An 8,229-nucleotide genomic window follows, 5' to 3' on the forward strand; every position below is an offset into this window, starting at 1 on the left:
ATTCCGGAATTCATTTCCGATACGAACAATATTTAACATTTCCGATTCCGGAATTAATTTCCGTTTCGAACAAATATTTAATATTTCCGTTTCCGGAATTATTTTCCGATTCCGGTAATATTTCCGATTCTGACAATATTTCCGTTTCCGGCAATATTTCCGATTCTGGTAATATTTCCATTTCCGATAATATTTTCCGATACGTACCATGTTTCCGTTTCCGGCAACATCTACGACTTGGATAATATTTATATTTCCGATACGATCCATATTTCCGTTTCCGGCAATATCATCGTTTCCGGAGTATTCATTTCTTGCCTGTGACGATCTCAGCTCCCACTGAAACCAAGATCCGTCGATTCCGAATATCCATAGATAGAGTATTTAATGCCATTAAATACTTGATCCGTTTACGTACTATTTGTGTGACCCTACGGGTTCAGTCAAGAGTAAGCTGTGGATTAATATTATTAATTCCACTTGAACTGAAGCGGCCTCTAGCTAGGCATTCAGCTCACTTGATCTCACTGAATTATTAACTTGTTAATTAATACTGAACCGCATTTATTAGACTTATCATAGAATGCATACTTGGACCAAGGGCATTATTTCCTTCAGTCTCCCACTTGTCCTTAGGGACAAGTGTGCATTTCCTAATTCCTTTGTCGCTCGATGCTTGCTCTTGAACATAAGGTAAGAGTTGTCATCCTTATTATGTCCAGAGGTGTTCCTCGGTTTCAGAGTTCAACTGATCAAATAAACAGATAATCATAGCCTATGATTCATCCGAGCACGGCCATGCATTTCACAGTTTCTAGCTCTCCGAGTGGCCTTGTACAACTTTTAAGCATCTCATCCCGATTTATGGGAGGACAATCCCAATCTTGCGATCTTGAGATTAGACTTCGTTTGATAGGTGATTACCTGAGCGTTGCCTTTATAGCCTCCTTTTACGGTGCGACGGTTGGTCAACGTCAAAGCAACCAGTTCTCAAACAAGTAATCTCAAATCACTCAGGTATTGAGGATTTAGTGTCTAATAATTTAATGAAATTTACTTATGACAGACTTTCATCTCTTACAGTAAAGTTTCATAGGTCTTGTCCGATACTATTCTTCCCAAAGTAAGTATCTATGCAAATGATTATAACATTGCCATGTCCACAAAGTTCAAGAAACAGAACTACTAGTCATCTTGCATTCTAATCGTCTAACGTTTTCTATGCGTCCAATTTTATAGAAAACTCCGACTAGGGACCATTTTCAACCTTTGACATTCAAGTTCACTTGATAGACATTTCTTAGTCACAGGACTGGTCCTGACAGTCTATCTTGAATATATCGTCAAATTGAAGGGACTCATCATTTAATAAACCACAAATTAAATGGAAAAATGAATTCTTTTCATTTATTGTGAATGATTAACCAATAATGTTTTACAAAGATTTAAACTCTAAAACTTTAAAACATTAAACAGAGACATCAAAGCCATTCTCCAATATGCTTGATTCCCATAGCTGCAGTGTGCGAGTTGTGCTTCGCCTGCGGCAGAGGTTTAGTTAATGGATCTGATATGTTGTCATCAGTTCCAATTTTGCTTATCTCGACTTCTTTTCTTTCAACGAACTCTCGTAGAAGGTGAAATCTACGAAGTACATGCTTGACTCTCTGGTGGTGTCTAGGCTCTTTTGCCTGTGCAATAGCTCCGTTATTGTCACAATACAGGGCTATTGGTCCTTTAATGGAGGGGACTACACCAAGTTCACCTATGAACTTCCTTAGCCATATAGCTTCCTTTGCTGCTTCATGTGCAGCAATGTACTCCGCTTCAGTTGTAGAATCCGCAATGGTGCTTTGCTTAGCACTTTTCCAGCTTACTGCTCCTCCGTTGAGGCAGAAGACAAACCCAGACTGTGATCTGAAATCATCTTTGTCGGTTTGGAAACTTGCGTCCGTATAGCCTTTAACAATTAATTCATCATCTCCACCATAGACCAGGAAGTCATCTTTGTGCCTTTTCAGGTACTTCAGAATGTTCTTGGCAGCAGTCCAATGCGCCTCTCTTGGGTCTGACTGGTATCTGCTCGTAGCACTGAGTGCGTACGCAACATCCGGGCGTGTACATATCATAGCATACATTATTGAACCAATTAATGATGCATATGGAATCCCATTCATTCGTCTACGCTCATCAAGTGTTTTTGGGCACTGAGTCTTGCTTAGAGTCATTCCATGAGACATGGGTAGGTAGCCTCGCTTGGAGTCCGCCATCTTGAACCTATCAAGCACCTTATTGATATAAGTGCTTTGACTAAGTCCAATCATCCTTTTAGATCTATCTCTGTAAATCTTGATGCCCAATATGTACTGTGCTTCTCCTAGATCCTTCATCGAAAAACATTTCCCAAGCCAAATCTTGACAGAGTTCAACATAGGAATGTCATTTCCGATAAGCAATATGTCGTCGACATATAATACTAGGAAAGCAATTTTGCTCCCACTGACCTTCTTGTATACACAAGATTCGTCTGCGTTCTTGATGAAACCAAAGTCACTGACTGCTTCATCAAAACGTATATTCCAGCTCCTGGATGCCTGCTTCAATCCATAGATTGACTTCTTTAGCTTGCATACCTTTTTAGCATTCTTTGGATCCTCAAAACCTTCAGGCTGTGTCATAAACACAGTTTCTGTTAAAACGCCGTTTAAGAAAGCAGTTTTGACATCCATCTGCCATATTTCGTAATCGTAATATGCAGCGATTGCTAACATTATCCGAATAGACTTTAGCATTGCAACTGGTGAAAAGGTTTCATCGTAATCCACACCGTGGACTTGCCTGTAACCTTTTGCAACCAATCTAGCTTTGAAAACTTCAAGTTTCCCATCCTTGTCCTTTTTCAGTTTGAAAACCCATTTGCTTCCAATGGCTTGGTAGCCATCTGGCAAATCGACCAAATCCCATACTTGGTTTTCAGACATGGAGTCTAATTCAGATTGCATGGCTTCTTGCCATTGCTTGGAGCTAGGGCTCGTCATAGCTTGTTTGTAAGTCGCAGGTTCATCACTTTCAAGTAATAGAACGTCATAGCTCTCGTTCGTCAAAATACCTAAGTACCTTTCCGGTTGAGATCTATATCTTTGCGATCTACGCGGGGTAACATTTCTAGATTGACCATGATTCTCACCAGATTCTTCTAGAGATCTCTGAGTTTCATCCTGAATGTCATCTTGAGCATTCTCTAGAGTTTGTTGTTCGACTCGAATTTCTTCGAGGTCTACTTTTCTCCCACTTGTCATTTTGGAAATGTGATCCTTCTCCAAAAAGACACCATCTCGAGCAACAAACACCTTGTTCTCAGATGTATTGTAGAAGTAATACCCCTTTGTTTCCTTTGGATAGCCCACAAGGATACATTTGTCAGATTTTGGATGAAGTTTGTCTGAAATTAATCGTTTGACGTATACTTCACATCCCCAAATCTTAAGAAAAGACACATTTGGAGGCTTTCCAAACCATAATTCGTATGGAGTCTTTTCGACAGCTTTAGACGGAGCTCTATTTATAGTGAGTGCAGCTGTATTTAGTGCATGTCCCCAAAATTCTAATGGAAGTTGGGCCTGACACATCATTGACCTGACCATGTCTAGCAAGGTTCTGTTCCTCCGTTCCGACACACCGTTCCATTGTGGTGTTCCAGGAGGAGTCAACTCTGATAGAATTCCACATTCTTTCAGATGGTCATCAAATTCATAGCTCAGATATTCACCGCCTCTATCAGACCGCAGTGCCTTAATCTTCTTGCCTAATTGATTCTCTACTTCACTCTGAAATTCCTTGAATTTGTCAAAGGATTCAGACTTATGCTTCATTAGGTAGACATAACCATACCTACTGAAGTCATCAGTGAAAGTGATAAAGTAGCTGAAACCACCTCTAGCATTTGTACTCATTGGTCCACATACATCTGTATGGATTAAACCCAATAGTTCATTTGCTCTTTCTCCAACTTTAGAGAAAGGTTGCTTTGTCATTTTGCCAAGTAAACATGATTCGCATTTACCATAATCCTCTAAGTCAAATGGTTCTTAGAATTCCTTCCTTTTGAAGTCTTTCTAAGCGTTTCAAGTTTATATGGCCTAATCGACAATGCCACAGATAGGTGAGATCTGAATCATCCTTTTTGGCCTTTTTGGTATTTATGTTATATACTTGTTTGTCGTGATCTAATAAATAAAGTCCATTGACTAATCTAGCAGATCCATAAAACATCTCTTTAAAATAAAACGAACAACTATTGTCTTTTATTATAAAGGAAAATCCCTTAGCATCTAAGCAAGAAACTGAAATGATGTTTTTAGTAAGACTTGGAACATGGAAACATTCTTCCAGTTCCAAAACTAGCCCGGAGGGCAACGACAAATAGTAAGTTCCTACAGCTAATGCAGCAATCCGTGCTCCATTTCCCACTCGTAGGTCGACTTCACCCTTGCTTAACTTTCTACTTCTTCTTAGTCCCTGTGGATTGGAACATAAGTGTGAGCCACAACCTGTATCTAATACCCAAGAAGTTGAATTAGCAAGTATACAGTCTATAACGAAAATACCTGAAGATGGAACGACTGTTCCGTTCTTCTGATCTTCCTTTAGCTTCAAGCAATCTCTCTTCCAATGCCCCTTCTTCTTGCAGTAGAAGCATTCGGATTCAGAAGTGGGTTGACTGACCTTCCTCTTTGCAGATTTGGCGCCAGTTTGCTTAGTTGGGCTGGCCTTGTTGCCACCTTTCTTAGCATTCCTCTTCTTTCCAGATTTCTTGAACTTGCCCCCACGCACCATAAGCACATCCTGCTTATCACTTTTGAGCGTCTTTTCAGCGGTCTTCAGCATACCGTGAAGCTCAGTGAGCGTTTTGTCCAGACTATTCATACTGTAGTTCAGTTTGAACTGATCATACCCGCTATGAAGAGAATGGAGGATGGTGTCTATAGCCATTTCCTGAGAAAATTGCTGATCCAGCCGACTCATATTCTCAATGAGTCCAATCATTTTGAGAACATGTGGACTTACGGGCTCGCCTTTCTTAAGTTTGGTCTCAAGAATTTGCCTATGAGTCTCGAATCTTTCGACTCGAGCCAGATCTTGGAACATGTTCTTCAACTCACTGATGATTGTGAAAGCATCTGAGTTGATGAACGTTTTCTGCAGATCCGCACTCATGGTGGCGAGCATTAGACATTTCACATCCTTGTTGGCATCAATCCAACGATTGAGGGCTGCCTGAGTGACCCCGTCGCCTGCAGCTTCGGGCATTGCCTCATCTAGGACATACTCCTTTTCTTCCTGCATAAGAACTATTTGCAAGTTCCTTTGCCAGTCAAGGAAGTTTTTCCCGTTCAACTTCTCCTTTTCGAGAATTGATCGAATGTTGAATGAATTGTTGTTTGCCATATTAAAAACTACAATTGAAAAGAATAAACAAATAAATAACCATTCACAGTTTCTCTTAATAAACTTAAATTCTAGCATACATGCATAATTCAATGTTTATTAAGCATTTTATTCAAATTATGTGTTCCGGCAGGTGTGAATAAAATGATTCCAAGATCCTAAAATCATTGAAGAACTAAGCACAGTTTGTCGACTTAATCCTAGAACATCTTAGGTAAGCAAAAGCCTTTTGCTAATAGTCTAGAAACTATTCTTGGTTGATAGGTACGTCTAAGAACTTATTAGGTAAACCTATCGAATTTGCCACGACATAAAAGGACTCCTTACTTATATCGTTGAGTTTCACCAAAACTAACATGTACTCACAATTATTTGTGTACCTTGCCCCTTTAGGACCAATAAGTAACACCTCGCTGAGCGAAAACTATTACTAGATTGATGTAAAGGATATCCAAGCAAGTGTATATTTTGGCATGGCACCTTTTAACTCAATTTTTAAGTTTGGAACTTAAGGCTCTTACTATGTTGGTTAGATTTTAAGTGAACTAAAATCCTTAATCATGCAACATAATCAAGCTTTTGATCTCATGCATTTTAAGACATATTTAAAAGCAATAAATAACTTAAAACATGCATAAGATATTTGTGATCTAGTATGGCCCGACTTCATCTTGAAGCTTTAACTTCAAAGTCCGTCTTGAAAATCTCCGCGGGAGGCACCATTTTCTTCAAATAGGATAAGCTATAACTAATTACAACTATTTGATGGTACGCAGACCATATTTGAATTGAAAAATAACTTTGGTACTTTAGACCAATTACATTCAAATTAATGGTACGCAGACCATATTTTCTATCCTATTTGGGCCATACTAGTCACTTCATAACCTGCAAAACAGTACATATACAATATATACCATTCACCCATTCATTATCATGAATGGCCCACTTAGCTGGTTAGTAAAACACATTATGCATCACGTAAATATTTGCAGCAATTAATCAAGGGCACCAATAATCTACCAATTATTCAGTCCTTATTAATTCTAATCAAGTTGTTTTAACCTTAAGGATTTGTAGACCTAATCAAGAGTTTATGACTAAAATACGCTCCCACTTAAACCAATAAATTCATATGCTTTACTAATTTTAAACATAAAAATGTATTTCTAGTCTAACCGGAAACATACAAATTTAATTAAAATTTAAAGCTCATATAAATTTATAATTGAATCCAAAAAGTTTAATTTAATTTCAGTCGTTATTTAAATTAATTCATGATTTTAATTTTAGTAAAATAATTAGAATAAATAACATTTATTATAATTACAATATTCAAAATTAAAATCCAAGAAAATAATTTAAATTATTAATTTTAAAATTAATTAAAATTACGTGAACTGAAATTTTCAAATTAAACATTCAAAACGATCTAATCGTAACGCAAACACCCTACGCATTGCACGCCCATGGGCCGCACGCACACAGCCATCGCTGGCCATGTGCGCGCAGCCCATGCGCTCGTCGCATAGCTGCTGCATCTCCATCGCAAGCCATCGCACGCTGTGGTGCTTGCTGCGCGCGCGCCAGCGCTCGTCGCACGCGAGCCATCGATCGCAGTGCGCGCGAGCCATCGCTCGCTGGGCGCGCGAGCCATCGCTCGCTGGGCGCGCGACATCGCTCGCTAGGCGCGCGACATCGCTCGCTGTGCGCGCGACATCGCTCGCTGTGCGCGCGAGCCATCGCTCGCTGTGCGCGCGAGCCATCGCTCGCTGTGCGCGCGAGCTCGCTCGCTGGGCGCGCGACATCGCTCGCTGTGCGCGCGAGCAACGCTGGGCGCAGCGCTCGTGGCACGGAGCTTGCGCTCGCTGCGCGCGAGGCTGCGTGCTCATGCGCGAGGCAGTGCGCGTTGTGGCGCAGCTCGCTTGCTGCCCACACGCGACTGCCTTGGCTCGCCCTTCGCCCATGCCCATTCGTCCATTGCTCGTGGCCCACGACACAAGGCAGGGCTGCTGCCTTGTGCTCGTGCACTACGCCCTTGCTCATTGCATTCGTGCCGCACGGGCGACGAGCTCCCTTGCTCGTCGTCGCATGCCCGCATTATACAACACCCCTTAAGGGTAACACGAAGCGTCCATTGCTTTGTGCGTGCAAGTTATATGAACGAATCGCATAAAAAATTTAAAAATTATAAAATTAATGACAAATTAATAAATATTATTAATTTCATAATTTTAGGGCGAAAAATCGAAAATTTATTATCCAATTGATTTCCGATTGTTATGGATTCAAGTCTAGGTCATAAAAATTTAAAATTTATCATAAATTTACAATTTTTATGGTGGTTTTTAATCATAGGTTTCTAATTAAATTACAATTAATTATGAAAATCAAATTAATTCTAAATTATTCTAATTTTCAACAAATTAATCATAATTACAAATTAGATTGCATAATTAACAAGACTAGGCATTCAAACTTGTTAAACATATGCAGTAGGTCAATCAAAAATTCAAGATTTATCAACAAGAATCGCAAATATTTAATTTAACATCTTAAATTTACGAAATTTTGCATTCGAAAAACTAAAACCTTCAAAAAGTCATAGTTAGGCTTCGAATTTGAGAATTCTGGGTTCGGTAGAAAAACACTATTTTTGTCAAAATTTTAGAATGCCTTTTACATGCGGAATTGACACAAAAATCACTCGATTTGGATGAGTAACGAAGAAACTGCCGAAAAACTGCGTACGTATAATTAAATAAACGCAATTTGCAATTA

The sequence above is a fragment of the Spinacia oleracea genome, chromosome 4 (assembly GCF_020520425.1).
Source record: "Spinacia oleracea cultivar Varoflay chromosome 4, BTI_SOV_V1, whole genome shotgun sequence".
In the NCBI taxonomy this organism is placed as follows: Eukaryota; Viridiplantae; Streptophyta; class Magnoliopsida; order Caryophyllales; family Amaranthaceae; genus Spinacia; species Spinacia oleracea.